Here is a 23,235-nt window from a genome sequence, read left to right on the forward strand (position 1 = left end):
CTTTGACAAGGGACTAGGCAGGATCATTCCTGCCTGCTGACCGTAAACGCCGCCCTGGTTGGCGAAGAATCTCCTCCTTGAGACTTTCTTCTGCTCCTCGGTGGCTTTTCCCCCCAGTAGAACTCGTTTGGCAAAACGGACATTATGCACTATGTTTTCATGTATTTGGGGCTTGTTTTTTTTTTTTTTTTTTTAATTCTTGGGGAAAGAGAGGAAAGTTCTTATGATATCTAGATTATCTCTGAGGAGTTATGTTTACGCTGATTTTTAGAAGTTTTAATCTTCTGATGTATTCCCTCTAGAGTTTTATCATATCAATGCCATTCTTCTATTCTGAGTAGGTGGGGGGACACAAAAAAGACACACAGTGTGGTAACAAGAAAATCCTGTGTTACCGCAGTCATGTCAGCCGTGGTTCAGCCCTTCTCACCCAGTCAACTCCATAGTTAAATGGCAGATGGTTAAATAACTGTTCCCACTCGACAGGCATGGCTGTAGAGTCTGCATGAATTATTTTTGGCCAGAAATTCACAGAGCAAGTCAATGTCATACCCGGTCTCAACTGCTCATGATTCATATGACCCAGAAACCATTGATGTGCACGCCCAGCCAGGCCTTCTCTAACCTCCGCCACCTCGCATGGGCCTGTTCCCTGCCGACAGTGCGGGTGATGCAGAGGCTGGCGGCCCCTCTGTGTGACGCATTAGTCCACGTTTGTACACAAACACAGAAGCACACAGTTCATTACGGAACCCGAGTATCAGCCTCCGGGAGACCTCAGTCCTTTGCGGAAGGTGCCTACGTGCCCCCCCAAGGATTTCCTTCAAGGGATTTTTGCTTATTTGTATCATTTTGTCTTTAAGCTTCAAAACATAGAAGAAAAACTTGAGGCAAGTTATTTTTTACCCAAAATAATGGAACGTTTCTAGCTCAAGAGAGAAATCTACACAGTATCTCTGAACGATTTCTACCTAAAAGAGAGATAGGAAGTGTGACAGTTTCAGCAATAGTGAAAAATTCACTGACAGACCTACCAAACTCTGAAATATACAGTGGATATATAAAAGATTACTTTAAGAAAAATAACTTTAAGGAAACCTCAAAACACTTCCCCAAGCTGTCAACCATCTTTGTTCTTTCACATTACATGGCAAGAAATGGTTATCTTTTTTTTTCTTTTCATTATTTTCAGATGTAGAAAAATCTATATGGGTAGTTTCCTTAGGGGCTCAGCAGGTTAAGAACCCTAGTGGTATCCATGAGGACGCAGTTTCAATCCCTCGCCCCAGCACTGCTGTGAGCTGCAGCATAGGTCACAGATGTGGCTCGGATCCGTTGTTGCTGTGGTATAGGCTGCGGCTTCTGCTCCAATTCAACTCTCGGCCCAGGAACTTCCATGTGCCACAGGTCGAGCCATAAAAGGAAAAAAAAAATCGAATTGGATGTCTGATATGGGCACATCATTCTGTTAGGTTCTTCGACAAAGAAACACAGTTAACACTTGTTTCCAGTGCATTTACAGGCTCCTTGGGTCAATACTCGAAAGCAGGAAACTGCAAGTGAGGGCATGTCGTCCTCAGAAGTGTCTTCCGTGGTCCTCCGTTCTGCTTCCACCCACGGACTGTCTCCTGTTTCAACCTCTCCACCACCGTCTCACTAAAATGTGCTTGCAAATATTCCTGGTGGTCTCATAAAGGCACAATTGAGAACAATTCCTAGTTATTTGTAATCCTTACCCTGTTGCTTGCTTATCGGGCATCTGACCATTATCTATTTTTAGAATAGTAATAGGTTTCGTTTGTCGGTACAGTATTAGATTGACGGAAAAAAAGAGTAGATAGTAGATTTAATGACCCAGCCCCTTCATTCCTACGTCCACCACTTCCCTCATGGCTCATAGGCCTGTGGTGCGTTCATCACAATTAATGACCCAACCTTGGCACATTCACTAAAGTCCCTCACTGCATCAGACCATATCACTCTCCTGATGGCCAGATATGAATGACAAAATAATTTTGAAGATCACTTTCTTCCTTTGATTCAAAGCTGATCTCATCATCTCAACTCTGTCTTAAAAGCTTTATTGGACAAGTGCATGTACGAGTATACGACGTCACCACGGAAGCTTAGAGAGGCTTTTCTTGATATTATGATAGTTTTTTAATTAAATTTTTGGTCATTTTATCATTAAGGGTTTTTTTTGATTTGTCTTTTTATATTGCAAATAATTTTTCATACTTTATTATGTTTCAACTTTGTATATGTTCCATTTTGTTTTACATTGGTTCTAAGTGTGCTATCATAAAATGTTTCTGTTTTCTTTTCTTTATAGTTTGTTTTTCATTTCCCATTTAAGAAAATGTTTACAAACCTATATATATATAAAATAATATATATTATATTATTATGTATATAAAATAATATATGTATTATATATATATTTTTTGAAGTATACTTGATTTATTTATTTTTAATTGTTACTTCCCCAATGCATTTTTTTTTCTGCTGTACAGCATGGTGACCCACCCACACACGCACGTATACATTCTCTTTTCTCACAACATCCTGCTCCATCATAAGTGACTAGAGATAGTTCCCAGGGCTGCACAGCAGGCTCTCATATATTTTTTAAAGTTATATATTAATACATGCTAGAGCAATTCCCTCTTTCTGTAATTATTTTTTCAAATTTTCTTTGGCAGAATTGGCTTATGTTTTCTTAGAAAATTTTCTGTAACCATAGTAATTTTCATAAATTTCTCTGGTAATTTTACTAAAAAAACTGTAGGAGTTTTTTTAAGTGCACTGAATTTAGATATTAATGTAGCGAAATCAGCTTCTTTATAATGTTGAATATTCTCTTTATTTCATCAGATGGTCTTTTGAGTTGTTGAGTGAAGCATTTTATCTACATAAAGGTGTGCTTATTTTTTACGAGGTTTACCCCATGCCCACATGCATGCGTGTGTCTATCATAGTTGTGGTTTTGTTGTAGTTGGTTTTTCTATTATGAATGGGATCTTTTATTCTAATATATTTTGTGAATTATTTTTACTTTTACACAGAAAACTATTGAGTTCTTCATGTGCGATATTAGATTTTGGTATTAGATGTCTCCTCCTTACTAAAATCTTATAAATTAAAAAAAAAAGTGTACAAGAGGAGGGGAGTGCAGGGGAAGAATGAATTGAAAGCTTGGGACTGGTGCAAACTATTATGCAGAGGATGGGTAAACAGCAAAGTCCTGTTGTGTAGAGCAGGGAACTCTAGTCCATATCCTGTAGTAACCACAATGGAAAAAATATGAAAAAGAATATGCACATCACATACCTGTATATGTACAACCCAATCACTTCACTGCTCACCAGACGCAACGCAACATTGTAATTCAACGGCACTTCAATTAAATCGAAAGCGAGACCAAAGACCTTCCAGACTCCACACAGTATCATAAGCTAAATAAATTGTTGCTGGTTTTTTTTTTTTTACTGTATGTTCTTTTTTTTCTTTCTTTCTTTCTTTGATAAATAACCATAATTCCTTCAAATAGTTCAACTTGGTTCTTTCTCTTCAAGTTTTATTACTTTATATTCGGTTAAATGAGATTTTCCCACAGTAAAAATGACCCAAGTTCTCCGAAGTTAACGAGGAAAGTTTATTTTCTATTAATCCAGTTTCTCCGTGACTCCGGACGGCTGTCTGGGGCAGGTGTCTTCCGTGTGGGACTCCTAAGCCCAGGTCCCTTTGCCTTGGATTGGCATAATACTCGAGTTCACATTTCAGGTGGAAAGACAACGGAACGGGACAGAAGGCCCACTGGCTATTAATTTTTTAAGTCACAGAAGTGAGACCAGTCACTTCGAACATTCTACGGGTCAATAAGCAAGCTACATGGCTACACATAACCTCCAAGAGGAGGGGACTCTAGGAGCCTTTCACATTCAGACGTGGCACAGGTTTTGCCTCTGTTACCAACTGGCCTCTGCATCTTGGCCAGTTATATTCATAAAGACCAAGTAAACACCACTAAGCCTACTTCCTAATGTCAAGCATGTCTTGCTTGCATTCTTGGCAATAATAAGATTACATAATATTCCACAATTAACTGTGATATTTTCTGTATTTCCCAGTCGATTCTTCGAATTATTCAAAGAAATTTGCTCTTAGTCCTTGAGTGCCAAGGGAATTTTTTTTAATGAACATGTATTTAAACTTAAATATTTTTATACAACTACATGATCAATGATTTTTTCCTTCTAATTGCATTTGTTAATGTAATGAATTATATGTCTATTTATAATGATGAAGCATAACTATTTCCTGGTGTAAAAATTCAGTAATTTAATATTTTTAATAGGCAGAAAATATAATATTCTACTATTCCATATTATAGTTTTTGGTGTGTATATATTTGGGAGCCATTATGCTACAGTGTTCATGAGCAGTCACGTTCTGAATTCGATAACTGTTTCTCTGGACAGTACAAACTCTTCAGGTGGAAGCAAACTTTGTTGAGAGGTTATTGCCAAGGATCGTGATCAGAGTGGCAGGAATTACCACGAGTCCCCTGATGCAAGAGAATTATCTTCCTAAAGTTCACTTCTCCTTTAACTGGCCCACAGGGTAGGAATACGTCTTCAGGCTTCGCTGTTGCCTGACATAACCTGGCAGGATTTGCCCCGGCGGAAGTGTTGGTGGCACCTTGCCTCTCTCATGTCAGGCAATCTTGTTCCAAATATATAAAATAGTTTTCATCAGTGTTTACTAAAATTCCCCAGACTCCACACTTTTCACAACTCGTTCCCTCTACCTTGATTTTTTTTTTCTCTGTCATCCAGAATTCACATACGTATAATAAATTTGAAGCGTATTTTCACTCCTCTGCTTTTAGGACACCGTTTCTCTATATTTCACAGACATGTATAAAACCGTAGAGGTTGAATGTATTCCTAATACAGGATTTATTTAGGTTTTGTGAGACTGTAGTGTTTTAATGTGTCTCCTAAGGAATTGGAAATTTTGGAAAGTTATTATTTTTTCAACATTAAAAACTACATAAGGAAACCTAGAATAACACACCCGAAGTTTATGTGCACACTTTTAAGGAGTTACTATTGTTCCTACTATATCACTTGTTTCATACATTTTTATTTATTTATTTATTTATCTTTTTAGGGTCACAACCACAGCATATGGAAGTTCCCAGGCTAGTGGTGGAATCAGAGCTGCAGCCACCAGCCTACACCACAGCTCACAGTAGCTCTAGATCCTTAACCCACTGAGGGAGGCCAGGGCTTGAACCTGCATCCTCATGGATACTAGTAGGGTTTATTACCACTGAGCCACAATGGGAACTCCCAGGTATTTTTATTAAAGTTAAAAACACTTTTAGATAAATTGTAATCTCCTTTGTCCACCCCCTCATTGAAATATCCCTCATCTCGCATTAGAAACAAAAGGATTTTGACTTTAGAAAATCCTTCCAGGAGGAAACATGTTCGTATGTTTATTGTCTTTGTCTAAACACACACGCACAGCACTCCTGGGTGTCAACTCCAGGTAAAGTTTTGTTCGCAGATGGAGAAGAATGTTTGCCATAGTGCTATTTGCAGGGGAAAAACTTTTTATAACCTTGGTGGTTTTATTTAAGTGTATGACCCAGTAAAATCTGGTATATACATCCACTGTAATAGCATTCGGTAGAATGAACCAAGACAGCAAATACCTAAATAAATAATCTTAAAAACACGATATCGAGTGAAAACATGATAATTATATTCACAAGCAGGAAATTAATGTAAATTTCAAACACATAAAACACTGATTTTTTAATGTTTTCCTTTGCTGTGCAAAAGTATTTAAATTTGATTAGATCCCATTGGTTTATTTTTGCTTTCATTTCTGTTGCTTTGGGAGACTGACCTAAGCAAACAGTTGTATGCTTGATGTCAGAGAATATTTTGTCCATGTTCTCGTCTAGGAGTTTTACGGTGTCTTATGTTTAAGTCTTTAAGCCATTTATAGTTTACTTTTGTGAATGGTGTGAGGGTGTGTTCTAGTTTCATTGATTTGCATGCAGCTCTCCAGTTCTCCCAGCTGCAACCGACAAACAACTTATACAACTCAACAGCAAAAAAAAAAAAAAAAAAAAAATTAGAAGAGAATTGAAAAATGGCCAGAAGACCTGAATAGACATTTCTCCAAAGAAGACATACAGATGGCCAACAGGCACATGAAAAAATGCTCAACATCAGTCATAATTAGAGAAATGCAAATCAAAACTACAGTGAGGTACCACTTCACACTGGTCAGAATGACCATTTAATGAGTCCACAAATAACAAACGCTGGAGAAAATGTGCAGAAAAGAGAACCCCTCCTACATACAGTGTTGGTGGGAATGTAAGTTGGTACAACCACTATGGAAAACAGTATGGATGTTCCCCAGAAAACTACATATAGAGCTACCATATGATCCAGAAGTCCCACTCCTGGACCTATAACCAGACAAAACTTTCATTCAAAAAGATACATGCTCCCCTACGTTCACTGCAGCACTATTCACAATAGCCAAGACACGGAAACAACCCAAATGTCCATCGACAGATGATCGAATTAGGAAGATGGGGTATATACACACGGTGGAATACTACTCAGCCATAAAAAAGAACAAAATACTGCCATTTGCAGCAACGTGGATGGAACTAGAGGGATTCTCATCCTGAGTGAAGTAAGTCAGAAAGAGAAAGACAAATATCATATGATATCACTTATATCTGGAATCTAATATATGGCACAAATGAACCTATCCACAGAAAAGAACCAAACTCATGGACTTGGAGAACAGACTTGGGTTTATCAAGGGGGAGGGGGAGGGAGCGTGGATGCAGCTATTGCATTTGGAGTGGGTAAGCAACGCGATCCTGCTGTGGAGCGCAGGGAACTATTTCTGGCCACTTGTGAAGGAACATGATGGGGACCATGTGAGAAAAAGAATGAATACATATGTACAACTGGGCCACTTTGCTGTACCGCAGAATTAGACAGAACTTTGTAAATGGACTATCATAAAAAAAGGAAAAAAATAAAATAAAATTCCTGATTAAGATCAAAAAATAAAACACTGATAGACATGCTAAATGCATAAACATTTATAAAAACAAATGCGTGGAAGAGGAGCTGGAATTACATGTGTTGAAACCCCCCCAAAAACGGTGACATTGAAGAAAGGGCACTGCCGTTGTGTGAGTAACAAAGAGAACAACCAACAATCTAGTAACGGATAATCTAGGAAAAGAAGGGACAATATGCAAAGTGACGATAAAATGATGCCATGAATTCCCAAGTAAAATCACCTCGGCTTTATGTTCCTGATTTCCCTCTCCCACTGCCTCTAAAAAGAAAAGAGTCTTCCATTTGTCTAGAAGTTTAGATTTTGGCAGATCCAAAATTGTGAAAAATTAGATTTGCCAAACCTCACGTTTTATCCATGCCAGATACAAGTCCAAAAATATACTTTTTAATTTACGTTATACAGTGTTGTTGATAAGCAAGGATGTTTTATGCAATATAGCAACCCATCAGTATAACTAAGAAGGACTGAAATATGATGGAGCATGGGAGGTCCCCAGAGCGATGGGCAGAAGGACTGTTACGTTAACATTTATGACGGTTCACTATTTCCGCCGTCTGTTATGTGCAAATATATCGCAGGCATTTTGCTATTTTTCTCAATGGAAAACAGCCCTTAATTCTTAATACACCCAAGCTCATCATCGTCTCCCCTCGAAGCACCATGCTCTACCGCGTTACCGTTAGAGCATCATCACAACCATGTGGCTTCTACGGGGTTTGCTCGGTTTAAAGATGGTACAACTGGAGAGACATGGAGATTAGAGTCTTTAAAACTATCATCAGGACCCTTAGCTCTTTCTCGTCTGGATTAGATACAATAGAAACAAAAGCATCAGTATTTCTTCCCTGTGACACCATGCCATAGACACATAAAGTTGTGAGAACGACCGAACCCTTTGCCCAGAGTGGACGCGGCCCCCTCTGAAAGATGAGGTTTCCCTGGGGAAAGAGCTCTCTGAATAATGCCCCAAAGAGTCAAATGAAGAAAAGGGTTTTTAGCAATGGCAGACCACGCGGATATGAGGCTTTGGTGGGAATCCAGAAAACACTGACGATTTCACTCAGAAAGACGGTTGTTTATAAAGGGAAACCTTTGGGTGATTCTCTCTACGACAACTGAAATGTAGCTGGTTATCCTTAATGCTAAGTCCAGAAATTAGAAGGACAATGGAAAATGCTCAAACAGCATTTGTTGCGGAAAACCGTGTTTGAATTTAGGGATAAAGGATCATCAGATGAACAGGAGCTAGATGTTTCCTCTAGCTTTTGTGTTCACATTTGATCTTAACTGAGATTTTTAGTGACAAAAACTATTTATGAATATGTTGATGGAGTTCCCTGGTAGCTCAGTGAGTTAAGGGCCTGGCATTGTCACTGCTGGGGCGTGGGTTCCATCCCTGACCTGGGAACTTCCGCATGCAGTGGGCATGGCCAAAAAGCCATTTTCGAAGGTTTCTATTCAAGTAATAGCCATAAAGACAGAAAAAAATCTTCCAAGGAAGACATTTAAAGTGATTTGATTCATTATTGCTTTTCAATATGTATCTCACACAAATTCTGAGGTACGAAAAAATGTGACACTTGAGTAAATGGAAACAGTTTATTTGTGCTACCAGGATGTGACAGTGCACAAAGGACGTGCTAATATGACCAATTTGCTGAGCAATCTGAGCCTCGTAGCTTCAGCAACGGCCCTGAGGGCTGAAGAAGAGACGGCTTTTTACTCCAGCATGTGCACGTACACCATGAGCTCACACACACACACACACACACACACTCCCGCTCCCACTCACCACCAGCGACTCGGGATAAGCAAATGAGAGGTCCTTCTGATCGCCTGACACGGGACATGCAAATAACGGGATCATCAGTGTTGACACTGAGGTTATGCAGACAGAGGAGTTTAGAAGCCAGAGCACGACTAGCCCATGAGCTAACTGACAAAGGGAGACGAATACACACCAGTTAGAAGCAAGAATGTTATCAGCTTGGAAAACACAAAATAATTGTCATAGAGAAAACCCAAAAAAGCTCCCTATTGGGAAGGTGTTGCTCTTGAAAATCAGAAATGATATTCCATCGGCTTCAATATCCATGCTGCAGATTACATTACGACGATTTGAACAATGTAAAATTAAGCATTTTGGGTTTTTTGCTTACCGTTCATACTTATCAATGCAGCTCATGCCTCTCTCTGTGGGTCGTGGCTACGAGGGAAGACTGTGTTGGCCGGGCCACTTCGCGTATCTTTTCAATTTGTAACTGAAAATCTAATAAATTGCCATCGAAGCTTTTATCGTTTTATTTAATGGAATTTCAACACTGCACATCATGACTTCACAGGAATGACAAGACAGGACGTCAGACAGCATGACTTGAGGTAACTCGCTGTGTCTAAACTTCACCCGTTACCTTTGGGTGTTTCTACAGCGGATGGATTAATGGGGGTTATCAGGCCACTGCAGACAATGGAAAAGAGAATCCAACCAAAGCAACTGAAGCCAGGTGTGACTTCCAGAGTCCCATGCACTGATCCACCGAGTTAACTACAGCATATAATCCATCAAGCTGGGATAAAACCTCGGCAATATCAGAGGCAACGTGAAAAATGCAGCCCATCATCGAGTCAAGTTCACGAGGGTGAAGCCCACGTAGAGACACGGATCTGATGGACAACGCCTGCAGGGTGCGAGAAGGGGCATGAGATCGAAAGCTATGCTGCAGATTACTTCTTGATGACACACTTGGGAAATGCGTTTTATTTAATATCAATAATTCCCTCAAATATTTGCCCTTTCAAGAACTTATATTACTTTTGCAGTTCTTATCAGACTATTCAGGGAGAAAAAATATATTAAGATTAAAGATAGGCTGGAAGTAATAACATTTTCATAAATCTGATTTATAAGTCTCATAAAAACCTGAAGCTAGACCCTAGAAGTTTTGCCACATCATTTATAGATAGCTATGTTATTTTGAATAAAACTCATATTGTCTCATTCCTCCCTAATGTTTTTTTTTAATCAACAGTTCTGAGCTCTAAAATTTCATTCTTCTACATGACTTCATTAGTATCTAATATACCTCTGAAAATCCATTTCAAATATTAGGATTTGGTATTTGCTGGAATTCGCCTGTGCCTTTTATACACTGAATCTTAAAGCTACAGGTTTTCTGTAGGACAAAACAAAAAACAAGAGACAAAACTCGTGGACTGCAGAATGGCTGATTTTCTTGTTCTTCAGAAGTGAAGGTGTCAACTCGCTGACTGCTCCTGCTGGTCAGGACCCTGGGTTTGCTCCTGGGACATCCTACTTTGGGCTCTAAACCTCAGCTCCAGCCCTGTGTCCATTCGCCTGGGCCCAACCCACTGGCCGTGGCCTTTCAATCTATTCCCACAAGCGTGTGTGAGACAGCGCATTACCCGCTGACCTCACGGTGCTTTTCATAAACAACGCTATTGAGAATGATACTCCTTGCCATGTATTGTCATAGAGCCTGGGGATGCGAGAGTCACAGAGAGACACCTGTCCCCTTTGCTCACAGAGCTGAGAGGATGGTGGCCTAGATCGTCAGGCCTTAAAACAATGCAAAAGTGGAGCTTGCTGGAGCTCCCACAATAGCACCGTGGGCAACGAATCCAACTGTAGGAGTTCCCCCTGTGGCTCAGGGTAGCAAACCTGACTAGTACACATCAGGACGCAGGTTTGATCCCTGTCCCTGCTCAATGGGTTAAGTACGTGGCGTTGCCGTGAGCTATGGTGTAGGCCGCAGATGTGGGTTGGATCTGGTGTTGCTGTGGCGGTGGTGTAGGCCAGCAACTGCTGCTCTGATTCAATCCTTAGCCTGGGAACTTCCATATGCCGGGGGTGAGACCCCAAAAAGAAAAAAAAGAAAAAAAAAAGAACCCAACTCTGGGGTCACTGCAGAGCCGAGAGTTTGTTGCCAGACCTGGTGCAGTGGGTTAAAGGATCCAGCATTATTGCAGCTGTGGCCCAGGAACTTCCATATGCCCTGGGAGTAGCCATAAAAAGTGTAAAAAGAAAATGGAGGCTGTCAATGATATAGGTAAACCTACAAAGGACAAAGTCAAGGTAAAATTCCATGTTCTGCTTAGAAATAAACAAGCAAAAATATAAACAAACAACCAAAAAGGCCCCTGTGAATTCAGAATAAGGTAATATTATGAGGCTAAAATAACCTCCATGGGGCCGAAAGCACCATATCCAACTTAAAATGTAGACACAAGACAAAGAAAGACAGATAACTTCCTGTCAAAATCATATCAGTGAAACAAAATGAATTATCTCTGTAACAGATAAAATTAAAACCTTGAGAGAAAAAAATATGAATCTTAGAAAAGAGTGAAGCTCTTCCATGGGAATTATCTGAGTAAGGAACAGACCATTAGAAAGATTACAACCAGCGAAATAAATAGGGAATTATAGGACGCTCCCTGGGGGCTCAGCAGGTTGAGGATCTGGCATTGACAGGGCTGTGGCTCCGATTGCAGCTGCGGTGCAGTTTCGATCCCTGGCTCAGGAATGTCCACCTGCTATGGGAGGGGCCAAAAATAATAATAATAAGGAAATACGTGTCTGCATGGATTAGGAAGCTCTTACCTCCTCAATTCCTCACTCTTATCCTCAGCCAGACTAGTCCTTGGGGCTTCGGTGGAGGCAGAGTTCCTTGCACAGCAGTGGCCTGGGCTTTTTCTCACAAGGCTGGGCGTTTGGTGTCCCCAAAATGTGTTGCTAAGGAAATCCAGGTAGAAGGACCTCTTCTGAACCGTCCCAGGCCGGTCCATATATGCACGTGTCAACCCCACAGAACGTACCCCGCAGAGCGGGAACCCGACTGTAGGCAAACTTGAAACATCCCCCCGAAGGCTGGGGAGTTCCTGGGTGGCATGCAGACCGTGAGAGATGAGCAGGTGCACGGCCAGTGCAGAACCTCATTTTGCTGAAGGTCTGGGGGAAAAGGAGCGGACCTCTGTGACTCTGGCAAGCAGCGTGTTAGCTGCCCACTTGATGCTGAAGACGGGTCCAATTCGCTCTAGCGGCAAGTACGATTCTCTAAGAGGTGCTGCTGGCAATTCCGAAACGACTCAGTCCATGTTTGAGGGATGCACACGTAAGTAAATAAATTGTAGGTAACGGGAACTGGGTTTCTCGGGGTCAGAGAAGGAGATTGTAAACGCACGAGAGAGGGAGTTAGAGCAAACCGTGTGATGCTGGACCAGCGCAGGAGGTGCCATTATAAACTCAAGTTCACTTTACTAGAGAGATGGAGAGGCTACATCTAGACGGGCGATCGGAAGGTAGGCAGGCAGGTGGCTAGAGAGACAAGCTAGAGTCCTGTGTGACATGGATTCGTGCTCGGGAACACGCTCCCTCCCCCACAGAGAGAGCCAAGAAACAGCCTCTCCAGCAGCTCCTTGCATGACCAGGGCCTGTGGTTCTTTGTTTACTTAACAGCTGCATCCTGGGCATGTGGAAGCTCCTGGGCCAGGGGTCGAATCTGATCAGCAGCTACAGCAATGCCGGATCCTTTAACTCACTGTGCTGGGCCGGGGATTGAACCTGTGCCTCCACAGTGACCTGAGCCACTGCAGTCAGATTCTCAACCCACTGCACTACAGTGGAAACCCAAATATTTATTTCTGAATACCATTCTCCAGCAAATAAAGCAGAGCTTCCTTCATAAATGATTGATTCCTGGGCATCTGTGGTTCCCTGCAGGGCAGAAACAATGCAAGACAAGGCAGATCATTGCAAAGTGTCAGAGAATAATGAAATGCTTTGACAGGAAATAAAGAGAAGACGCGGCATGTCAAAGGACACAGGACCCAATCTGAAAGAGCGCCCAGTGACCAAAGCTGGAACAACTGACCCCAAGAAAGAAATGAGATGCTGTATTGTGTACCAAAGAATAAGGTAGCGTCCTTGAGCCCATGTTAATATGAATAAGTGACTAAGTATATGAATAAATGGAAGACAGGGACATCGTTCTTACAGAAAAATTCCAAGTAATAAATATAGAAAATAAGGGGACTAGAAAATCACCATTCTAATCACTTAGCAGGAATTGCTACAGGCTGGATCCCTGACTGAATGGATGCCCAAAGGGTGCGCCAAAATTTAAAGAGAAACAGAATATTTGCAAAGGCTGAACGTATATTACTAAATATACATGATAGTTACTCGGGTGCCTTTACTGTGTTGCCACATATTTCTTGAGCATAGGCCTGAGTGACTTGGTTCTAAGAGCTCAAATGAGCAGAAATGGTTGCTGGAAGGTGAAGAAATCCAGCAGAGTCTTAACCAGGTGATGAAAGGTACGTTTCCCTCGTGGCTCGAGGGTTCACATTCGTTTCTTCCTCCTTTTCTTCTCCATTCATTTAACAAACATTGACTGACTGCCCACCGTGCGCTCAAAGCGGTGAGACTAGAGCAGTGAACAAAACCTAGGAAATCTCCAGAAAAGTGAACATCCGTGCGCCCCCGATAAGAGGAGGTGAGAAGGACCGTCACCTCGCCTCGCCTGCGGTCTGGTTCGGGGGTCAGACTGCAGCCGCTGCCTTCCGGCGGAGGGTCCCTCCGCCCCGCAGCCCTGCCTGGGCCCGAGTAGCCGCGCACACGTGGACAAAGCGGCTGCAAACTGCAGGGACCCGCCACGGCCAAAAGCACGTGAGCGCTTCGGTTTCAAAGTTCTGCGGAGCTGCAGTGGCGACGCCCACGGGGAGAACGAAAAAGGGAGGCGGGGGCCCACGCGGGGCGGCGCACACGCCGGGGCAAGAGTCTGCGCCGGGGCAGCGGCTGCCTCCCTAAGGGCCTCTGCTCGGGCTTTGGGCAGGGCTGGTCCCGGCAGCGGGGAAGGCGCACGTTTGCTCTGAGGAACAGTCAGATGCCGGCGATCCGACGGCAGCATCCCAGGGTCTCCGGGAGCCACGCCGGCCCCGGGGCCGAAGGGGCGAGGCAGGGCGCACACACTAGGCCTCTACGCTCCGCCTGCCCTGCCTCCCAAAGCTTCACCGGAAGGATGCTGAGGCCCCGACGAGGGGCACGTGCAGGTTCTTGGAGGCTGGGGCGCCCGTGTGAGTGGCCGAGCAGCAGAGGCGCAGCTATCGGGACACAGGGCGCTCGGGAAGCCGCCGTTGGGCGGCGGCGGTGGTGCAGGCCGAGGGCCTCCGGGCCCAGGTCTCCAGGCAGCGAAGGGGCAGGAAGGTTATCCCCAGGCTGGGTCCCGCTGCAAGGTCGCTGAGAGGCTGCTGGCTTCCCTGCACCACCAACCGCACCCCCCCCCCACCTTGAACAGCGGGGCTGCCCTTAGGGCCCGTGGTGAACGTTTTCTTCTCCTGAGGATGCTAAAGAGTCCTGTCCCAGACCTCGGGGCATGGCTCAGCGGAAACGAATCTGAGGACGCAGGTTCCATCCCCGGCCTTGCTCAGTGGGTTAAGGATTCCCCCGTGAGCTGTGGTGTCGGTCACAGACGCCCCTTGGATCCCGAATTGCTGTGGCTGTGGGACAGCTCCTATTCGACCCCTCGCCTGGGAGCCTCCATATGCCGTGGGTGCAGCCCTAAAAGGAAAAAAATAAAAGAGTTTTGTCCATTACACAGCGCGTACCCTGAGATGCTGCCCTGAGAACCATCGGATTCTTCTTCTCAAAGTTGGTTCCCAGGCTCCTGATCTTAGCCCAACCTTGACTGACAAGACTTTGAAACTGACAAGCTTTGCAAACAAAACTACATTTCTTCCCCCAAAGCAGAAGAGACCGAGGGGGAGAGGCAAATTCCTCCTCCCAGAGCGGGGGTGGGGGTCAGAGTCAACCCCCAGAGAATGGGGTTTGAGGAGATGAAAGGCCCGAAGTCTTTCCTTTAGTGGAGGCATCTGCCTGCAGACACGCGTTAGCTACAGCTTCCAGGCACCTGAGTGCCAGGACACCAACCACTGAAAGGAGAGGTGGGCACATCAGTGGGTCACCTCCATCCCTTTCCCAAAGGCCTCGGGACCTGAGCTCCTGACCTCACCCCCTTTCATTCCTTCAGATTCCTGCCACCATAGTATCTATATCTTCTGTATCAGCATCTCTGGCCCCAGGCTCAGATGATAGATGATTAGCATTTCTTAGGAGTGAAGGGGTTATGATTTGCATCGTGGACGTGGGGTAGAAATGTGACTTCATTTATTTTGTGTCTTCCTGCAAGTGCCTTTGTAAACGGAGCACCAGCAGGAAGCCCAGTGTCTCAGTCCTGACACAGGTCCCACGGAGCACCTCAGAACTAACTTATTCCGAAGGCAGGGGATGGCCATCGAAACGCGAAAGCATCCCAAATGCTTGCTCCTTGGAGACACATTTTAAAGGTCCATCCTTCCTGATTTAAATCTTGCTTACCACGAGGTGCTCTGCCCAAGCAGCACTGATGCCCAACGTTGGGCCCCACATCCCACCCTCCGCTCCCCCCTCCCCAGGGGTGCTCTCTTTGATTGACAGCCCTGCGCTCCTGGGCTCTTCCCTCATCCGTCTCCCCATCACTTCAGGATCAGTTACATGCCGTATAAATCCAGACACACACCCCACCCCCCCCACCCGACCCCCCGCGTGATGAACACAAGTCAGCCAGCCTGACCCTCTTGGTAAACACCTGTTTAAAGTTCTAAGATCACGAGTCTCCGGGTTCCTACTGCCGGACTCTTCATTTGCCAAGGGGAGAAGCACTTTTGCTCCATCAGAGTCTGACTACATGCTGGACGGGCTCAACAGAAACGTCTTTGCCGCAATTTTTTGCCTGAGAAAAGGCCTCTTGTCAAGGAATTCTTTTGTGAAAAAGAGCATCTTCTCCATTTGTCCCTTTGCCTGAACTAGAACATTACTTCCATCTAAATAATTTGAAAAGGAAGTCCCCAGGGCCCGAGCCCCCCTCAAGAAACCCCACTGCTTTTGCTGTGCTCTTGAGGATGAGGTCAAGTGGGGAGGGGCTCTGGATGGAGGATATAGGGTTTGTTTACTATTTTATAAGTTCTTTTATTATTTTAAAAGCCACTTAGCTGGTAGAAGGTTAAGCTTTTACTCTGACCTTTAGGCACTTAACAATCATTAGCATTTGAGTTAAGCTGACCTCAAGCTGAGCCTTCCAGAGAATCCTCCCTGTGCTTCCCCAGAGGGCTTGCCTAATTGCAGCAACCCGCTGTGCCTAGGTTTGCCCCTTGGTTCTCTTTGCTGATGCATATTCTGCTAACGACCGCTCATACACCACTTGGCCATGAGGTTCCTCTTTCTCTTACTTTGACAGGACATATCATGCTTGTGCAAAAGGCGTGACAAGCTGCACAGGTCCGGCGTGCCTAGACCAAGGCCGTATGTCCTCATTCAGCTGACCCTATGAATAGCTTATGACTTTAGGTCTTTGTTCTTAAACTTAAGTCATTTGCCAGCACTGTGACTGTGTTTCAAGCAGGAAGATGGGATAAAGTAAAGCAGAACAAGATGGAGTTTTCAGCAAAGAGGCTAAGAAAAGATTGTAGAAACATGTCTCTCTATACACACGGGTTTGGTCAAGTGACAGCTGCGGACAGATGCTCTCGCCCCCGTGTCTCTGACAGAGCAAGGGTACCCGGGGTCCATGCTGGAACCCAGCATCTGTGGGGAAGCTGATGTAGCAGAGGGGGGTTACGGCAGATACCCAGCAGCCCTGCGCTGCAGCGTATCAGCTCTGGCGACAGCCCCATGGCTGTAGGGTACCAGCTCCAGCAGCTCTGTGGCTGCAGTGGATCAGCTCTTTTACCTGCGAGAAACCAAGCGAGCACGCAGAGAGGTGGAGAACTCAGGTTTATTTCGCCGGCGGGCTCAGAGGAGATCGCTCTCCAGAGTCTGAGCCGGAAGAAGGGTTTCCCAAGGCTTTTATGGGCTACGTCTTCCGGGTCCAAGCTTGGCTAGTTGGCCTGGAGTGACGCCAGGCAAGGGAGTAGATGCGGAAACAAATTTACAGAAACAGATGCATGGGGGAGGACTGGTTGGGGCAGTTGGCTAGACTTTGCTTAGTCATCATGGCTGGGGCCTCTCCTTTCTACATTTTATTGGGACATTTTCTCCTACATTTTATTGGGACATGTGTGCCCTTGGTGATCACACACACACACAAATGCACACGCACACACACAGTGTTGCACAAGGCACCGCTCAACTTGAAGCTATTTGCCTTTACAAACCATTGTGTGATAATTCAGCCAGGATCTAACCCCAGCTGTTCAGCTTTTCTCTGGAGGAAGAGGCCAGAGTCAGTGCTGTGGTCCATCCACCAGCTGTGGCCCCCAAGCAAATGTCTAACCTTCTCGCGCTCTGTCCTTCTGCCTCTCGTGTGTGTGTGTGCGTGGGGGGGGGGGGCATGGACCTGAACCGAATCAGTGACAATGCTTGATCCTTAATCCGTCAAGCCACCAAGGAGCTCCCTTTCTGCCTCTCGTTTTAGGCTTTATTTTGATTCAGTAAACTTGTGTTTAGAGCCCTTTAATTTGGTCCCTGAACCTTTCTGCTGGGTGTCTCCTGAGATGGCTTATCTGGTGTCCACTCGGAGACCATCACAGCACCCTGCCCTCTTGAACTGTCCAGTCGTTCAGAACCAGCCCTTGCCCTTCTTTCTGCCTGATTAGCCAAGATCCATCTCCTTCCCTCCCCACGTAAGCCCAGGCACCTTCCGCCGGATGACAGCCGAGGTCTCTTCCTCTCCTGATATTTGGTCCTGCTCTTTAGATTCTAGGGACCTTGTACAAGAGTTTATTATGTAAACTGTATGTCAGACGTTTCACACACACACACACACACACACACACACACACACCCCAGTTTAAATCAGGAATTATGTTATCAGTATGTCAGGAATCAATATGAGTCAGGAATGTTTAAGCAACTGAAACATAATTTGAACCAGGGCTTAACCACCTTTTTGCTTCTCCTTAGCGGTAAATGAGATTTTAGTGATTTAAACTTATTCAGGGGTAGATGTTTAAAATGTCTGCAAGGATGACCTTCTTGCCAACAAATGCTTTAAAATTAGCTTTAGCGCTTCCGCAATTCTGACGCCCTCTCTCTTTTGTCCAGTCATCACGACGAGACTGCAAGCACCCCAGGGGTGTGTCTACACAGCGGAAGCATGCCTCTCTTTCAATTCCTAGTGTTTATCTGCTGCAAAGAGGCAATTTAAGGAGAACTACACCAAGCCACTGAGATTCCAGATGAATACTTACAAGGGCTTATCTGCAAATCGGTAGCATGCCAATTATTTTAAATTGCCCTAAGCCATAATTCCTCACATTCGCTTTGCTACATCTTTCTGAGATACAACTTTATAAGCCATATTCAAAAAACAGAAAGTGCATTTTAGTTATTTCCCACGAGAAAAAGAAAACATAGTATTATATACACACATAAAAAGAACAACAGTGAATCCATGGATTAAATAGAGAAATAGTCAGCGATGAACTGAGCTTATTTTATTTTACAAACGTGTCACTGTCACTTACCACGAGGGCTGCTCTAATTGTATGGATTGTGATGAAGCTTACACAGGATGCGCCAGGTCTGCCGACGGAAAAGGACTCAAACATCCTTCATCTTCTGCCTGAAGACACAGTGGGCCGAGGCCCTTCGCTGCAGCCCCACCTCTCCCACAGACACTCCGCTCCTGTGAAAGTCAGAATCAGTCCTTGCAGGAGCTCCTGCAATGGCTCAGCTGGTTAGGAACCCAACACAGTGTCCGTGAGGATGTGGGTTCAATCCTTGGCCTCATTCAGTGGGTTAAGGATTGGGCATTTCTGCAAGGTGCAGCATAGGTGACAGATGCGGCTCAACTCTCATGTCACTGTGGCTGGGGCACAGCCCTGCAGCTGCAGCTCCAGTTGGACCCCTGGCCTGGGAACGTCCATGTGCCGCAGGTGTGGCCCTAAAAATAAAAAAGAAAGAATAGTCCTTGCAATCACGGAGCCTGCCGTCTGGCAGGCAATTCCTGTAAAAAACAAACCTCGGCCCTATTTTCACTTTTGGGGTAGTGAGAATAAACACGTGTTCGCTGTAAAATGGTCAACACGTGCACACAGGGGAGAGGGAGACGGCGACCTGAGCTCCGAGGACGGATGTGCTGTCACACGGTTGGTAAAGACAGCATCAGAGAAGCACCAACCACTCTTACTCATCAACCACATGCTTTTTGTTTGTTTGTTTGTTTTAAATTTTTTTTTTTGGGTCTTTTTTCCATTTCTAGGGCCACTTCTGAGGCACATGGAGGTTCCCAGGCTAGGGGTTGAATCGGAGCTGAAGCTGCCAGCCTACGCCAGAGCCACAGCCACTCGGGATCCGAGCCACATCTGCAACCCACACCACAGCTCACGGCAATGCCGGATCCTTAACCCACTGAGCAAGGGCAGGGATCAAACCCGCAACCTCATGGTTCCTAGTCGGATTCGGATTCGTTAACCGCTGCGCATCTCCTGTTAAGAACAGGGATGAAAGATAGGGTGACAAGCTTCATTGTTATGTATCATTTATTTGCAAATCAGTATTACAGCAAAGTACCATGTACTGAAAATTGCTTTTGTGCTTAATAAAATATTGTAGATACCTTTCCTATTGAGAGTATATTATTCTGCACCCTCCACAGCGCCACATTATTCATTTATCAATGTAGCATGCTTTTAATAAATCCATATTTTTACTTCTTTTTCACAATTTCAAATACTTTTAAGAGCAGTATCCTTGGAGTTCCTGTTGTGGCTCAGCAGGTTAAGGACCCAGTGTTGTCTCTGTGATGATGGGTTAAGGATCTGGAGTTGCCACGAGCTGTGGCATAAGCCCTGCAGCTGTGGCTCCAATTTACCTCCTGGCCCGGGAACTTCCATATGCCACAGGTACAGCAGTAAAAATAAAAACAGAAAAAGAACTGTATCCTTTAAGTTATATCTTCGTGTATGAAAATATTGACTTCTATTGACTTTTGACAGATAATGTCAACCTATCCATTATTAAAAGAGTACAAGAGGTGTTTCCTGGTGGCTTAGTGTTGTCACTGCTATGGCTCTGGGAACTTCTGCATGCCATGGGTGTGGCCAAAAAATACGATAAAATAAAGTAATCAAGTCAAAACAAAACCCTGACAGTTTACCCTCATCCCTCAACCGTGAATCCTGAATTCTCATCACTTTTGCCAAAGATGCATGATTTTCTCGGGTCAACTGTGCTTCATTTCATTTCAGTACTGCTGCCTTTCATCCGCTCATCCCAAGACCAACTCCAAATCCTGCTGGCACTAGGACCACCTCTTCTTCTTCTTCTTCTTCTTTTTTTTTTTTTTCCTATCTTTTTGTCTTTTTAAGGCCGTACCAGGGCATATGGAGGTTCCCAGGCTAGGGGTCTAATAGGGCCTACAGCTGCTGGCCTATACCACAGCCACAGCAATGCCAGATCCAGCCCACATCTGAGACCTACACCACAGCTCACGGCAACGCCAGATCTTAACCCACTGAGCGAGGCCAGGGATCGAACCCGAGACCTCATGGTTCCTAGTCGGAATCGTTTCCGCTGCACCACGATGGGAACTCCAGGATGGCCCCTTCTTGACAAGGTCAATGCCAAGGCTTCGTGTTCTGACCCTGTTAAGTGTCAGCTGGGTTCACCTCTTAGTGGGGGTTGAGCCAACAGACACAACCGGGAGAAGGAAGGATCTAGCACTTTATTATTCGCAGCCAGTAAAGAAAATGGGCCTCTTTCCCAAAGCACCCTCTCCCCTAACAGCAAGGCTGGGGGATGCATAAGCTGAGGGTGCATGCATATTCATGAAGGGGGGTGAGCAGAAGGGACTGCAGCAAGGATTGGGGCAAAGGTCAACGAAGTCCAACTTTCCTTGACTTTCCTCGACTTGTCATGAATGCAATTCATCTGCCCCCTGGATGTGGAAGAGGAGGGCACAGCCTTGAAAAGAACAACCAAACTGTGGGGTAGATTTGGACCCAAGAGCAGAACTTTGGGACAGCAGGGCACTTAGAGACGTCACGGCAGGCTTGGGTCTAAAATGGGTCAGACCGTGTCAATACCCTCAGAGCCATATACTCAAGAACTGGGAACACAACACATTTGGATCCCAGGAATTAAAAAGGAAAAAAATATTAGATTACAGAATCAGGTTTGGCCGCAATATGAGTTAGGGAGCCAAGGAAAGTGTCCTCTGAATGGGTCTCTGAGTCATGATGCTATTTGCAGTTAAATTGACATTGTACAGGAAATTTAAATGCAGTCAATTTCCATATGTTCACGTTTTCTTGACCTTGCATTTGGTCTGTGAAACCCAAAAGGAGTCTTAGGCACGTGTAGGTTGGAGGAGCAGCACTGGGCAGGACACGAGGACATTTTAAGTGACCCACCCAGGGACCACGCGGTGCTCCAGGTGGGGGAGGACGTGGTCCCAGAGCAGATGCCCAGCCTGCTTCTTGATAGAGAGTGAAAGAAACGTCCAGTAAAACCTGTAAACTCTGAAAGGGGTCCAACCGGGGCAGGACGGAGATGCTGCTGCCTCCCCAGGGTGACGATGGAGGCTCTTAGGAAGTACACAGACATGGATCCCTCCTGCCCCGAGAGACAGAACCAGGCGGCTATGCGTTTCAGAGCCTGGTCTGCCCCAGACATCAGAAAGCAACTGCTGGTCCTCAGACTCCCACGAACAATTTGCTCCCGTTGGCTGCATTCCAGGTCACTGCTGCTGGGGCAGGTCAAGCCCATGGGCTGTTGGGATGTGCGATTTTTATCTTTCACTGACGGTGGGATTCGCACCACCAAGGGTGTACCCACTCATCTGTTGTGAACACAGGGAAGCCAAATAACGGTAATGACAATAACACACGAGAACTGATCATTTAAAGCTTTTAAGAAGCCAGATCATGAACGAGGAAAATTCTCGTCGACTATCAGGACACACTGGGAGTTGGTCCCCTGGCAGCCCGGCAGTGACGGCTTCAGTGTCGTCACTGCTGTGACAGGAGCGTTCAGTTCATGGCCTGGGGGACCTCCTTATGCTGCAGGCGTGGCCAAACAAAACAAAAGAGAAATAATCAGAAGATAAACCGAGTTTGTCTCCTGGCCTGGAGCACAGGGACGCCTGAGTTGAGGATGCTGCTGCTGATGACAACAGAGAGGACGCAAAGGCAACAAAAGCAGAACAAGACCTTCTGATGCTCGAGATATGTTTCAAACCAAAAGCAAAATGAAGCTTTCTTAGACGTATTTCAGGTAAGTGAGAGGAGAGGCAAGGTTTTAAGCACCCACCCCTTTCCCCCCTGGGGAGTCATTTGTTAGATGAGGGCACGATATCTGGTTAAACATGAACAACACGATGAAAAAAGCTCCATGTGAACCTGGCTTTGGGTCGTGGGCTTTTCCACGTCCAAGGCCAGCCTCCTGATGGTGTGGTGGCCTCCGTGGCATGAGAACTACTGCAACAGGCAAGGTTTTCTGGCATTAGATACCCGACAGCCTACACACTGCGTATGATTGGGCTGGGGCGTTGTGTCTGAAAGCTTAAACTCAAGCCTTTTACCTCACTTTCTCTTGAAGGCGACAACTTACCTCATACCCGTGATCTCTTTAACTCTGTTTGAACCCCTCATCCGTTAAACCGGAACTTATCCTCTTGTCAGAAACCAAACCTGTGTACTAAACTGGAATCAATTTACATTAGGTGCCATGTTTCAAAATAACATGGAGGTTCCTTGCAAAGCTGTGAATGTTAAAGGCGTTGGGATAATAGTGAGATCACGCAAACGTCACCAGACATGTGACTAGGACATGTATTTGTACAAAACATGCGCTGCAACAAACATAAATTCAAAAACAAGATAAACGGGAGCTCCTGGGTGGCCTAGCAGGCTTGGGTCACTGCAATGGTGTGAGTTTGATCCCTGGCCTGGGAACTTATGCATGCCACAGGCACAGACCAAAAAAAAAAAAAAGATAAAGATAGGAGTTCCCGTCGTGGCGCAGTGGTTAACGAATCCGACTAGGAACCATGAGGTTGCGGGTTCGGTCCCTGCCCTTGCTCAGTGGGTTAACGATCCGGCGTT

This window comes from Phacochoerus africanus, chromosome 11 (assembly GCF_016906955.1).
Source record: "Phacochoerus africanus isolate WHEZ1 chromosome 11, ROS_Pafr_v1, whole genome shotgun sequence".
Taxonomy (NCBI): Eukaryota; Metazoa; Chordata; class Mammalia; order Artiodactyla; family Suidae; genus Phacochoerus; species Phacochoerus africanus.